Raw genomic sequence first — 12,822 nt, forward strand, 5'->3', positions numbered from 1 at the left:
TAGAGTTGAAGGGAATACATCATAAGTGAAGCATATGTGATACGAAGAAAATAAAACATTATTGTATTTATTACATTGTAGTACTTACATTTGTATATTGCTATATATTTTGGGTCTTCAATCTATTAAATAAAATAAATACATTATATACAAAATCAAATAAATTAATTTTTAAATATTTAGTTTATATAGTAGAGTTGGGATTTCAAAATTGAAATAAAATCAAAGTAACGATTAAATAGGAGTAGATATGGAGTTTAGCTCTATGAATGATTAGAGAGTGTCCTATCCTCATCACCTTTTTGGGTTTGTTTGTGCCTATTCTTTATCTTTGAGGCCATGAAAAGCCCTTTCTAGGTCCTACCATGGGATGACCAGCCTATTTTGACTTTGATTTGGTCCTAATTAAACTAGGACCAAGGCGTGGAATGCCTAGTTTAGACAATGGCACCCCAAAATTTCATGGCCCCACTTAATCAGAGGCCCCAATTTGAAATGGGGTCGAGGCTTTGTCTCAATGGTAAGATTTGATCCCCATGGCTCCACATGACCATTATAGGTTAGCCTAATTGGTAAACTACCTAGAACCCCCAATATAAAAACCATTTTATCAACCCAATTTCATCTAACACTCTAAGAAATCAATTCCTTCCATTCTTGCATTTATGAAGCATTCATAATCAAGCAATTTCAAAAATCTTCAAGGCTGCCTATTCATCATTCAACCATTGTGGAGAAAAATTACATCATTCCTATGAAAGTGTGTGTCTATGATTAGAGTTTTTCCATATTCATGCCATTTCATACAACATATCTAACTACATGCAAACAGAAAAGCATCATCATTAACAATTATAGATCAGAGGTATATCTTGTTGGATATTGTTGCTACTAGGATAGGTTGTTGTCATTGATGTCAACATATTCCTGTGTTTTTGTGTTCTAGTGATTGTAGAGAGTTGATCTGGTTGGTTTATCTGTTTGATATGTTGAATCAACTAGAGATACTTGTTTTAGTGTTGGTTTCATGATGGTATGTGGTGATTTGATCGACTTATGGATTCGAGTGTGAGGATTGGTTTTTCAATATTTAGTGTTGCAGTGTTCTGGTATTTGATCTATTGTGCTTTGGAATGATTATATCTTGAGTTGTGGATTTGGGAGAGTGTTTGGGATGTTCATGTGTATCTTCAATTCAGATGGTTCATGATTTGGTTCTCTGCAAGTTATCTTTCTAGTCCCAGTTGATGTTGTTGAAGTATTCTTGAGTATTAGTGTGTTGATCGATGAAGATTTGATTAAGTGGTGTTGGTTCACCTATTGTGGATCTCTCTAATGTGCTTGTTGGTGTTTCCTAATCATTTCCTATTTGTTTTCATGGTCTGCACTGATCATTACGCACATTATTGAGGATCTTATGGGTCTGGTGATGTTTTCCATGGTATGTAACATTTTTGGTGGTGTAGCATGTTGTGGATGATCTTGGCAAGATTTTTGATGGCGTTGCATGTTTTAGGATTTGATTTGGGTCCACGCTATGTCATATTGGCATTTTACTAGTCCAGTAGTCGATTTATGTATCATGTGATGTAATTTTGTAATTAGGTCTTGAGGGTTCAGCTGACCTTGTAGTCAAGGTTGATGATTAGTATAAATGGGTGTTATACTCATGTAATTTGGAGATTAGTGGTGGATAGGTGTTGTGTCTGCATTGTTAGAGAGCTGTGTATGTGCGAACAAGAGAATTCATCTTTTGATGTGAAGTGCTGAGCAGAGAGTGTTTGAGAGCAAAAAAGTGTGCTTAACTAGAACTGTCATTAAATATTTGGCAATGTTATTCTTTCAATTCATATAAACCAGATTGTTGTCCAAATGTTATTGTAAGGTAGTAAACCTTCCCTAAGGGTTCTATCCTTTCGCGTTATCATATTTTGAGTAGTGAGCTCTAGGAAGTGTGTTTGAATGCATGTGCATTTCCCATCATAATATTTACACATACTACTACAAAATTTCATCTTATTATGGGTAGGTTCCCACCGTGGTTTTTCCCTACTTGAGTTTTCCATGTCAAAATCTTGGTGTTATGTGTGTTGTTGTTATTGTATCTATCCTTGTTATTACTGCAATTGATTAGATCTAAACGTATTTTTAAATTATTTAATCCAATGAAAACTGATTCACCCCCCTCTTAGTTCTCCTTCATTGTCATTGCCAACAATTGGTATCAAAGCTAGATCCTCCAGAAGAAGCTTGACCGCTTGAGGAGATATGTTATGGCAACCTATGTTTTCAAGGAAGAGAGTCTAAAATTTGATGGAAGCAATTACACTATGTGGAAGGACCAGATGGTGTGTCATTTGAAGTGCCTTTGAGATGACTATTGGGATATTGCAAAGAATACCTCTAATGTTCCTCAAAATGGTTTGGTTACTGCAAGTGAGATCAAGGATGTTGAACATAACATAAGAGCTAAAGAAGCATTACTCAGTGTCCTAATCGATTTAGAGATGACCAATATGATGGGATTGTAGACTTCACATGAGATTTGGGAAAAGTTAGAGACATTGTATGAAGGAGATAAACATGTGAAACTTGCTAAATTATAGAGTTTGAAAGGAAAGTATGAGATGCCAAAGATGGGAGAAGATGAGAACATATCATCCTTTATGTCTAAAGTGAATGAACTTGTCATGAACATCAGATGTACCGATGCAACTCTTGAAGAAGACGAGATTGTTGCGAAAGTGTTGAGATCTTTGCCTCCTGCTTACAAATCTAACTTTGTTGCTACTAATGAGATCCGGACTGTGAGCACTATGACAAGAGACATGCTGGTTGGTAAGCTTGTTGCATTTGAGTTGAGTGAATTTGGAGAATCACATGGTAAATCTGAGACTAAATTTAAAGCCTCTATATCCGAGAAGCAAAAGTATCATCGAGGAGAGAGTTCATATAGGGTTTTTAGATATGAAAGAGAAATGAGAGAGATGGAAGAACAAGAAAGAGAGTTGGGTGAGCTTGAAACACTTATTGCTTGGAGATTGCCTAAGGGAGCTGATAAGTATGATGGGAAGTTTCTATTGAAATGTTTTTCTTGTAATAAGAGGAAATTTTGCTTCTAGGTGTCCTGGAAGAATGTCAAAGTATGATAGGCATGATAAATTTGATAAGCATGATGGATATGACAAGCAAGATAAATATCATAAGCCCTATAAGCCTAACTAGAAGTTCAAATATCAGAAGAAGTGTTATTATGTTGTTGATGAAGGTCTAACAAATGAAGAGTTTGAGAATGGGAATTCAAAAGATTAATTTTTATTTATTGCTATCTAAGGAAGATAATCTGGTACCAGTGAATTCTACAAGCTGTATTGTTGAGGAGAAAACTTTGGTTACTAAGATTGAAGAGAAATATGAATGGGTTATTGATAGCAGTTGTTTGCATCATTTAATAGGTGATTAAAGTAAATTTCTAAATATGGAGAGGTATGATGGTGGAATATTAATATTTGGAGATGATAAAGCCTGTGTATTTCATGGTAGAGTTGTTATTTCTTTTAATGGTAAGTATAATACTGATGATGTCTTATATTTTTAAGGTTTGAAGCATAATCTTTTGAGTGTTGGCCAGATGGTTGATAAGGGATATGATTTGAAATTCAAGAATGGTAAATGCAAGATTTTGAATGCCTCTAGAATAGAGATTGCATGAGGAACTAAGACTAAAGGTGATTTCTTTCATTTGAATGTTGGTGGGAAAAGTTGTTTGATTTCTCAAATACATGAAAGCTAGTTATGGCGTAGGAGAATGTGTCATGTTAATTTTGACTGCATGATAAGGATATGTTATACTCAAGTTGTTAGAGATTTGCCTAAGATTGTGAAACCTTCTAATCCGGTATGTAAAGAATGCTAATTCGGAAAGAAAACAAGAATTTCATTCAAAAGTAAGTTATATACATCTAATGGAGTATTGGATTTTGTGCATACTGATTTGTGTGGTCCTACAAGAGTGAGAAGCATGCACGGTGATAGGTATTTCATGTTATTGATTGATGACTACTCTAGAATGATGTGGGTTACCTTTCTAAGGGTGAAATCAGAAGCACTGGAGAAATTCAAGATATTCAAAGCTAAGGTGGAGACAGAGATAGGATTGAAGCTAAAATATCTAAGATTTAATAGGGGAGGAGAATTCAGATCCAATGAGTTTGATCCATTTTGTGATAATAATGGAATTAGAAGACAATTATCTTCTCCTAGAACCCCTCAGCAGAATGGAGTTGTTGAAAGGAAGAACAAAACTATTTTGGATGCTGCTAGGACTATGTTGATTGAAGTAAATGTACTATAGAACTTTTCGGGAGAAGTTGTTAGCACTATTGTATACACATTCAACTAGGTGCATATAAAAAGTGATTCTAGTAAGACTCCTAATGAGTTATGGTTTGGTCATGTTCCTACGGTTAGATATTTCTGAATTTTTGGAAGCAAATTTTATATCAAAAGAGATGAGGATATATGAAAGTTTGATGAAGGAATCTTCTTGGGTTATTATACTAAGAGCAAGGCCTACTGGTGTTACAATAAGAGGTTGAGAAAGATTGTGGAAAGTGCAAATGTGAAGGTTGATGAATGTCATGAGAAATAGATCAGAACATACGGATATGAGTTTGATAATTAGGATGTTATTTCAAAGCAACTACCTATTGATACCCTAAAGAAGAATGATCTGGTAGAGAGAGTTAATCCAAATATTGTTGTTGGCGATGAAGAAGTTTAAGAAATTGAGAATCAGAACAATCAGAAGACTATGAGGTATGTGATATTAAGTCATTCTGAAAATTAGACTATTGGTGATAAAAAATAAGGGTGTGATGACTAGGAGAAAGATTGTTGCCGAAGAGATATGTTTGATTTCCAAGATAGAACCTAAAGATGTTTTTGAAGATTGTAAAGATGAGAATTGGATAAAATCTATGGAAGAAGAGTTGAATTAGATTGAGAAAAATAATACATGGGAACTTTTTTCGAGACCCAAAGAAAAGAATGTGATTGGCAATAAATGGTTGATCTAGAATGAATTGAATGAAGCTGGTGAAGTGGTTAGAAACAAAACAAAACTAGTATGTAAAGGATATTCATAGATGGAAATAATTGATTATGAGGAGAATTTTTGTTTGGTAGCTAGAATTGAAGCCGTTACATTATTTCTTGCTTATGCTACTTATAAAAATTTTAAGGTATATAAGATGGATATGAAGTTCGGCCTTTTTTAATGGTGATTTGGAAGAGGAAGTCTACATTGAGAAACCTAGTGGATTTTTATTATCAAATGATATGAAATGAAGGAGACATGGTATGGAGATTGAACAAGGCACTGTATGGACTTAAGCAAGCCCCTAGAGCTTGGTATGATAGATTAGACATGTATTTAATGAAGTTGGGATTTTATAAAGGTACTGCTGATAGTAATTTATACTTCAAGGTTGATAATGATAACATATTGATTATTGAATTTTTTGTTGATGACAATATTTTTGGAGGAGATGATGATTTGAGTATGAAATTTGCTGATGATATGCAAAAAGAGTTTAAGATGTCTGTGATGGGTGAGATGAAATTCTTCCTAGGATTGTAGATTAGAAAGACTGATAAAGGCATTTTCATTTCTCAATCTAAGTATGTGAAGAAATTATTAAATAAGTTTCTGTTAGCTGATTCCAAACCTGTTGAAACTCCTATGGTGACTTGATGCAAGTTGTCTAAGAATGATGAATCTCTAAAATTTAATCAGACCTTGCATAGATCTATAGTTGGTGGACTGATATACTTGACTCAGACTAGACTAGATGTTTTGCATGTTGCTTGTCTTTGTGCAATATTTCAAGTTGATTCTAAAGAAAGTCATGTTACTATTGTGAAGAGGAATTTCAGATACTTGAAGGGCATAGATGACTATGGTTTGTGGTATCTGAAGAATGATGTTTTCATATTATGTTCTTATACTGATGTTGATTGGGCAACTGATGTTGATGACTAGAAGAGAACTACCAATGGACTATTCTTCTTGTGAAAGAATTTGGTTTCTTGGGCAAGTAAGAAGCAAGATGCTATTTCTTTATCTACTACAAAAGCTAAATACATTGTTGTTGCTAGCAATTGTACTTAGATAGTTTGAATGAAGCAGATGTTGGAGGATATTAGAGTTATTTATGATGAGCCTACTATTATATACTATGATAATTCAATTACTATTAATATTTCCAAGAATCCAGTACTGCATTCTAAAACAAAGCATATATCAATCAAGTATCATTTCTTGAGGAAGAAATTCAGTGAGGAAGAAGTCAAATTAGAGTATGTATCCACAAAGGATTAGACTGTAGATACTTTTACTAAGCCTTTACCTGCAGATACATTTGTATATCTAAGAGATAATTTAGGGGTATCTACCCCTCTTGATAAGAACTAGATGCATTGAGATACATCAATTTGGTGGACTTTGTAGTCTTATCTTCTTATCTAGATTGATGATTGGGTGTTGCTACTTAGCTGAAGTAGTCAGTGTATGAGTTTCAGATTTATGAGTTTGTTCTAAGGGGGAGAGACTAATAATCTGTATGTGTATTTGGAACTATTGTCAAAGGGGGAGAGAAGCATGTAAAAAACAATCTTATCTTGGAAGATTTGTGTGCATGATCCTAGGAAGAGATTGTTGGGGATTTATAGCATTGATTCCTTTCTTTGCATTGATTATTTTCCACATCCATATGTTACCATAAATGCCAAAGGGGGAGATTGTTGGATATCAATCCTATTAGGGTATGTTGTTGTCATTGATGTCAAGATATTCCTATGTTTTGGTGTTCTGATGATTGCAGAGAGTTGATCTAGTTGGTTTATTTGTTTGATATGATGAATCAACAAAAGATACTTGTTTCAGTGTTGGTTTCATGATGGTATGTGGTGATTTGATCAAGTTATAGATTCCAATATTAGGATTAGTTTTTCAGTGTTCAGTGTTGTAGTGTTCTGGTATTATATCCACTGTGCTTCAGAATGATTATATCTTGAGTTACGGATTTGGGAGATTTTTTGGGATGTTCATGTGTATCTTCAATTGAGATGGTTCATGATTTAGTTCTTCAAAAGTTATCTTTCTAGTCCTGGTTGTTGTTGTTGAAGTGTTCTTGGGTATTAGCATGTTGATCGATGAAGATTTGATTAAGTGGTGTTGGTGCAGCTATTGTGGATGGGTCTAATATTCTTGTTGGTGTCTCCTAATCACGTCCTATATGTTTTGATGGTCCATATTGATCATTGTGTGTGTTATTGAGGATCTTATGGGTCTGGTGATGTTCCTCATGTTATGCGATATTTTTGGTGGTGTAGCATGTTGTAGATGATCTTGGTGAGATTTCTAGTGGCGTTACATGTTTGAGGGTTTGATTTGGGTCCATGATATATCGTCTTGGAATTGTATTGGTCTGGTTGTTGATTTATGTATTGTGTGATGTGATTTTGTAATTAGGTCTTGAGGGTTGAGTTGACCTTGTAGTCAAGGCTGATGATTTGTATAGATGGGTGTTATATTTACGTAATTTGGAGATCGATTGTGGATAGTTTTGTGTCTACGTTGTTAGAGAGTATTGTATATATGAAAAAGTGAATTCATCTTTTGGTGTGAAGTGTTGAGCATAGAGTGTTGCAGAGTAGACAAATGTGCTTAACCAAAACTTTCATTAGGTATTTGGAGATGGTATTCTTTTAGTTCATATAAACTGGATTATTGTTTGAATGTTATTGTAAGTTAGTGAACCTTCTCTAAGGGTTGTAGCCTTTAGGGCTATAATATTCTGAGTAGTGAGCTCTAGACAGTGTGCCTGGATGCATGTGCATTCCCCATTGTAATATTTACACATACTAGTACAGAGTATCATCTTATTGTGGGTAGGTTGCCACTGTGATTTTTTCCTTAACTGGGTTTTCCACATCAAAATCTTGGTGTTATGTGTGTTGTTATTGTGTTTATCCCTGTCCTTACTGTAGTTGATCAAATCTGAAAGTGTTCTTAAATTGTTTAATCCGATGAAAATTGATTCACCCTTCATTCTTAGTTTTGCTTCATTGTCATTGCCAATATATCTCTCCTGTGAATTTATTCATTCAAGGTTAATTCCTAAACTAGGGTTTGACTTAGGAAAACCCCTATTCCCAACAATTTCCCCCTTATTTTTGTCTATATGTATGTATGTATGTACATGTACATGTACATGTATATGTATATGTATATGTATACATGTGTGTACATGTGTCTATGTGTGTCTGTGTCTGTGTCTATACATATAGACATATATACATACATATACCTTTTTGTGTGCATAGATATACATATATACACATACACATATGCATACACATACACATAAACATAATCATAAACATAAACATACACATACACATACACATACCCATATGCATATGCATACACATACACATACATACACATACCCATATGCATACTCATACACATACACATACACATGCACATACACATACACATACACATACATACACATACATATACACATACACATACACATACAATATAAATATAATATCTAAATAATATGTAGACAATAATTTTAATACCATATATTACTAGGGCATAACATTAGGAACCAAAGGAACAAAATTTAAGAGAGTTTCAAAATTCTTACAATATGAAAAACCTTTTGGGATAAACTTGTAATGTTCTTTCAAATGTGTTGTCATCATATATCGATACAGTACCATTTATAACTACTTTAGTATTTAAACCATTTGATTTGGGGACCATCAAATAGAGCTAAACTCTGTAAGGGTGAAAACGTTGAGAAGAGCTCAACAATAAATGTAGGAGATCAACATATATTATTAGAGTGTCAAAAGTTAGTGTGAACACATGTGACCTAGCAAGTCAAATAAGCATAAGAGAAATGGAATATGAATGGAAAAAAAATCTAGTTGCATAGAAAAAGCCTCACCTTTTGACTAAGAAGTATGGTATTTAAATATTAAATTTTAAACTATCTTTTAAACTAGCTTTTCACTATAGTCATTTTTTTCAAAATATTGAATACATCTATCGAGAATTTCCTTCCTTTTTGAAGGTCTAGAAACAAAACTGTCAAATCTGAGATGATATTGGTAAATAATAGTTAACCCCACAAATGGTTGGCATTTGGAAGAGGTTACGTCTGTCTATGCCAAATAACGATACCTCTCGGTTTTCACTATAGTCATTTTGTTCAAAATTCAACGTATTGACTAGCATTGTAATCCTCGACTAAGTCATTCACACGGTAGATGGATAGCATTTAGTTTTCTCTTTCGCACCGTGATTGAAGAAGTTGTCTTTAAATTTGATAACTATCGAGAGTTATTGAAGAAGATCCTTCTTGAAGGTCTAGATTCGTAATTCCCAAATCTGAGATGACATTGGCCAAAAAAACCTGCACAAATCGTCGACATTTTTAGATTGGAGGAGGTGTTACCCCATATAACGTTTACCCCTCACTTGCCGCTATATTAATTTGGTTCGATATTCAAAGATGTCTTTAATATCCATTATAATCCTTGACTAAATCTTTGACACGGTACAGGGACAGCATTTAGTGGTCCTTTAGTCATGTGACTGAAGATGTCGTCTTAAAATCTGATACGTATATAGAATTCTAGGGTTTTGTCTATCGTTAACTGATATAATCCATTTAGTTAAGTATAAACTAGTGGTTGGACTTCAGAAAGGTTCAATTTGTATTGCCGATAGCAATTTCTCAGACGAAGATAAAGAACATCATGCCTGAAAATGCGTGCATTTAAGACAAGATACTTAGATCACTTGCGAGTGGGTTGTAAATGTCAAAGATCATCCACAGATTAGAAAAAAGAATAAATTTAAGTAAATAAAATAAGTAATCATTTTAGTGTAATCAGAAAATCTGTATTTGAAAATTATGGCAGTTGTAAATCACCAACATAACCAGTATGGAATGATTCAAATTTAATCTCAATGAACATCTCTGCAAGTACAAATGATAACTACTGTGATAAACCTTTGTAATTTTGATGGAAAACAATAGATATTAGTGTTCCTGAATCTCTAAATTTCAAAGTACTCATCAACAAACTTGAGTTTGGCCACACGATCACTCAAGTTAATAACTGATCATAAATAAAATGAAGACCACAACACACAGCAATCCATAATCATTATACATTGGTATGTCGGGTGGCTTGGAATCAGAGCTATAAATTATTTCAATTATCTCACTAAGAGCTCCATTGACAAGTCCTGTTTGTGTCCATATGTTAGTTGTGAGCATGATTCGCTGGCCTGGTGACAGTAGGACTTTCTTTTCAAGTTGTCCGTTGTCAGCGTCAATAGCTACTTTGCTTGTAGTTGTTGTAGCTCTACTTATTGCAATTGGATGATTTAATTCCTTTAGCATTCATTTATCGTCAAGGGTTACCATAACATTAGTAGCAAAGAGGTGGACTACAGTATCAAATTGCTTATTCACAGCTGGCGCTAGTTGGTCTTTTGTTCGTGTCATCAAGCTCTGCCAATCTTCTTGGGTCGGGTCTGCACTATGTATGTTTAGTAGTGTTTGGCGGAATTGTGATTGCTTTAGATATTCCCCCTGTTGGTGAAACATCATTTTTAGGATGATAATTGTTGTGAATTGGCTCCAAAGTGTTATGGCATTTGAGTGTGATGTGAGTATTGGTTTATCCATTATAGGTGGCAGTTGGGCGAGGTCTCCAATGAAAATCATAGATATGCCTCCAAAGTATGAATGTTTATGATGAGGAAAAGCTTCGCAAAGTCGGCTATCTATTTTCAACAATAGTTTCGGACCTATAAAGCTCATCTCATAAATGAGTATATATCTTATATCCATCAACTTTTCTTGGAACATTGTTAGTGCTTGGCCATGTACTGGTTGCATTTCTTTGATGGGGATTCGTAGTGTTGAATGAATAGTTGTCGCATGAATGTTAAATGCAACAATTCAAGTAGGAGCTAGTACGAGTATTGGGTTTTTTTGTTGTGGTGAATTTTCATGTAACATATTTTTTATACAACTGTTCAAGTATGATTTTCCTGTACCTGCAGTTTCTTGTATGATCATGTGTAATGATTTCTTGAACACATTAGTATTATGATTTGAGACTACCGAAAGTGCTTTCTTTTGTTCTATTGATAGGGTATTGGTGGGTGTATACTTTCGTGTTGGTACATGTTTGTCTTTGGTGGCTGTTTTCTTTATATTTATAAATTGTGATGTAGTATTGTACAATTCATGTGGTAATTTGGTTTCAGCCCAGTTATAGTTGGTGTCAAATTCACGTTGGCCTAGTAATTCAAGTTCGTCCAAATTGTTGTTGACTGTATGCCTCATTCTTGAAAGTGGTTCCCACTCATTCATCTTTGATGTGATAGTTATATTCCTTTCATCTTTGGGGCTAGCATTTTCTTTGATGTGTCAGATGATATGCCATACATCATATTTGTTTACATGCATTTGATGCCAATTGGTGATTATTGTGTCCTTGGTAACTCCTATATCAGTCATAATATTTCAAAAGTGTTTATATAGGAGTAATTCACTCCAGCAAAATATTTGAAAATGTTCTGACTCTTCGTTGGGTATACTGTGGAATTTTGGGTAAACGTTAACAATGGCTTGTATTGTCCTCTCTTTCCATTTGTATGATTTACGACTTGCAATGTAGGTGTAAGAGCTTGCAGATTCGAGTAATGTGATTGTCTCTAGCTTTGGAGGGCGGCCCATATAAGACCGTAATTAACTGTTTTCTACGATAGTCTCATTTTGTGTTTTAGTTAATCAGTGTAGCACTTTCTGTCCAACATTTAAAGTTGTAAATTGTTTGTTACAAACAACAAGGGGTAATTTTTGCAGCATATGGCAAGTTTCTTGTGCACCAATGTCACATTCTGCTACAATCTCTGTCATGAATCTTTGATATGCTACTACTGCTAGGTCATCTCTTTTTTGAGTTGTGGATATTCTTGTTAGCATGGCAGTACAACTTTCAAATGTTCTCTCTACTTTTGATGCATATTTGGCAATGTATTTCAGTACAAGTTCACGTGATATGATAGGTTGGCAATCAATATTAGCTATCCATATTGAAATCATTTCTGGGTTGTGGATGTTGAGTTTATAATCGGTTCTGGCAGGTTCATATTTATTTGTGCCCGTTTCATTGCATAATAAGATAGAGGTACATTGTTCTTTCTATGGTGCTTTATATCAGCATTCTAGTTTTCTACCCTTCTTCCGTAAGCATGTGCTCTCTCTGCATTTTGTGTGTCTTTGCACACAGTTCACTAACTCTTCATAATCATCCAATGGATTTGTGGCTACTATGTCTATTGTGTTTAGGAGGCATAGATCATCACATGGAGATCAGTATATCTGGTTGTTCCTATGTGTTGTTGCACGAGGGTTCCAAGCGCCTACATACTTATCAAAAAAAAAATTGCTTTATCAACATCTTCGTTATTTTCCCAATCTAGCTTGTCCATATCTGGTGCATCTTGGAGCCACGGGAACCCATGAACGTGTGTGGTTCCTTGGTGTTGCCATTCATATCTGTACCAATAATCTATCACACCAAAGAGTTTCTCAATAACTTCTTCACGGAATATGGTGAATCTTTGATGTAGGTATAATGATTTTATATGCAGGTTATTAATAACATTTTCAAGACGGTGCTTATTTGAATGCATGGAAAGCTCTATATTAT

The sequence above is a fragment of the Cryptomeria japonica genome, unplaced genomic scaffold (assembly GCF_030272615.1).
Source record: "Cryptomeria japonica unplaced genomic scaffold, Sugi_1.0 HiC_scaffold_837, whole genome shotgun sequence".
Lineage (NCBI taxonomy): Eukaryota > Viridiplantae > Streptophyta > Pinopsida > Cupressales > Cupressaceae > Cryptomeria > Cryptomeria japonica.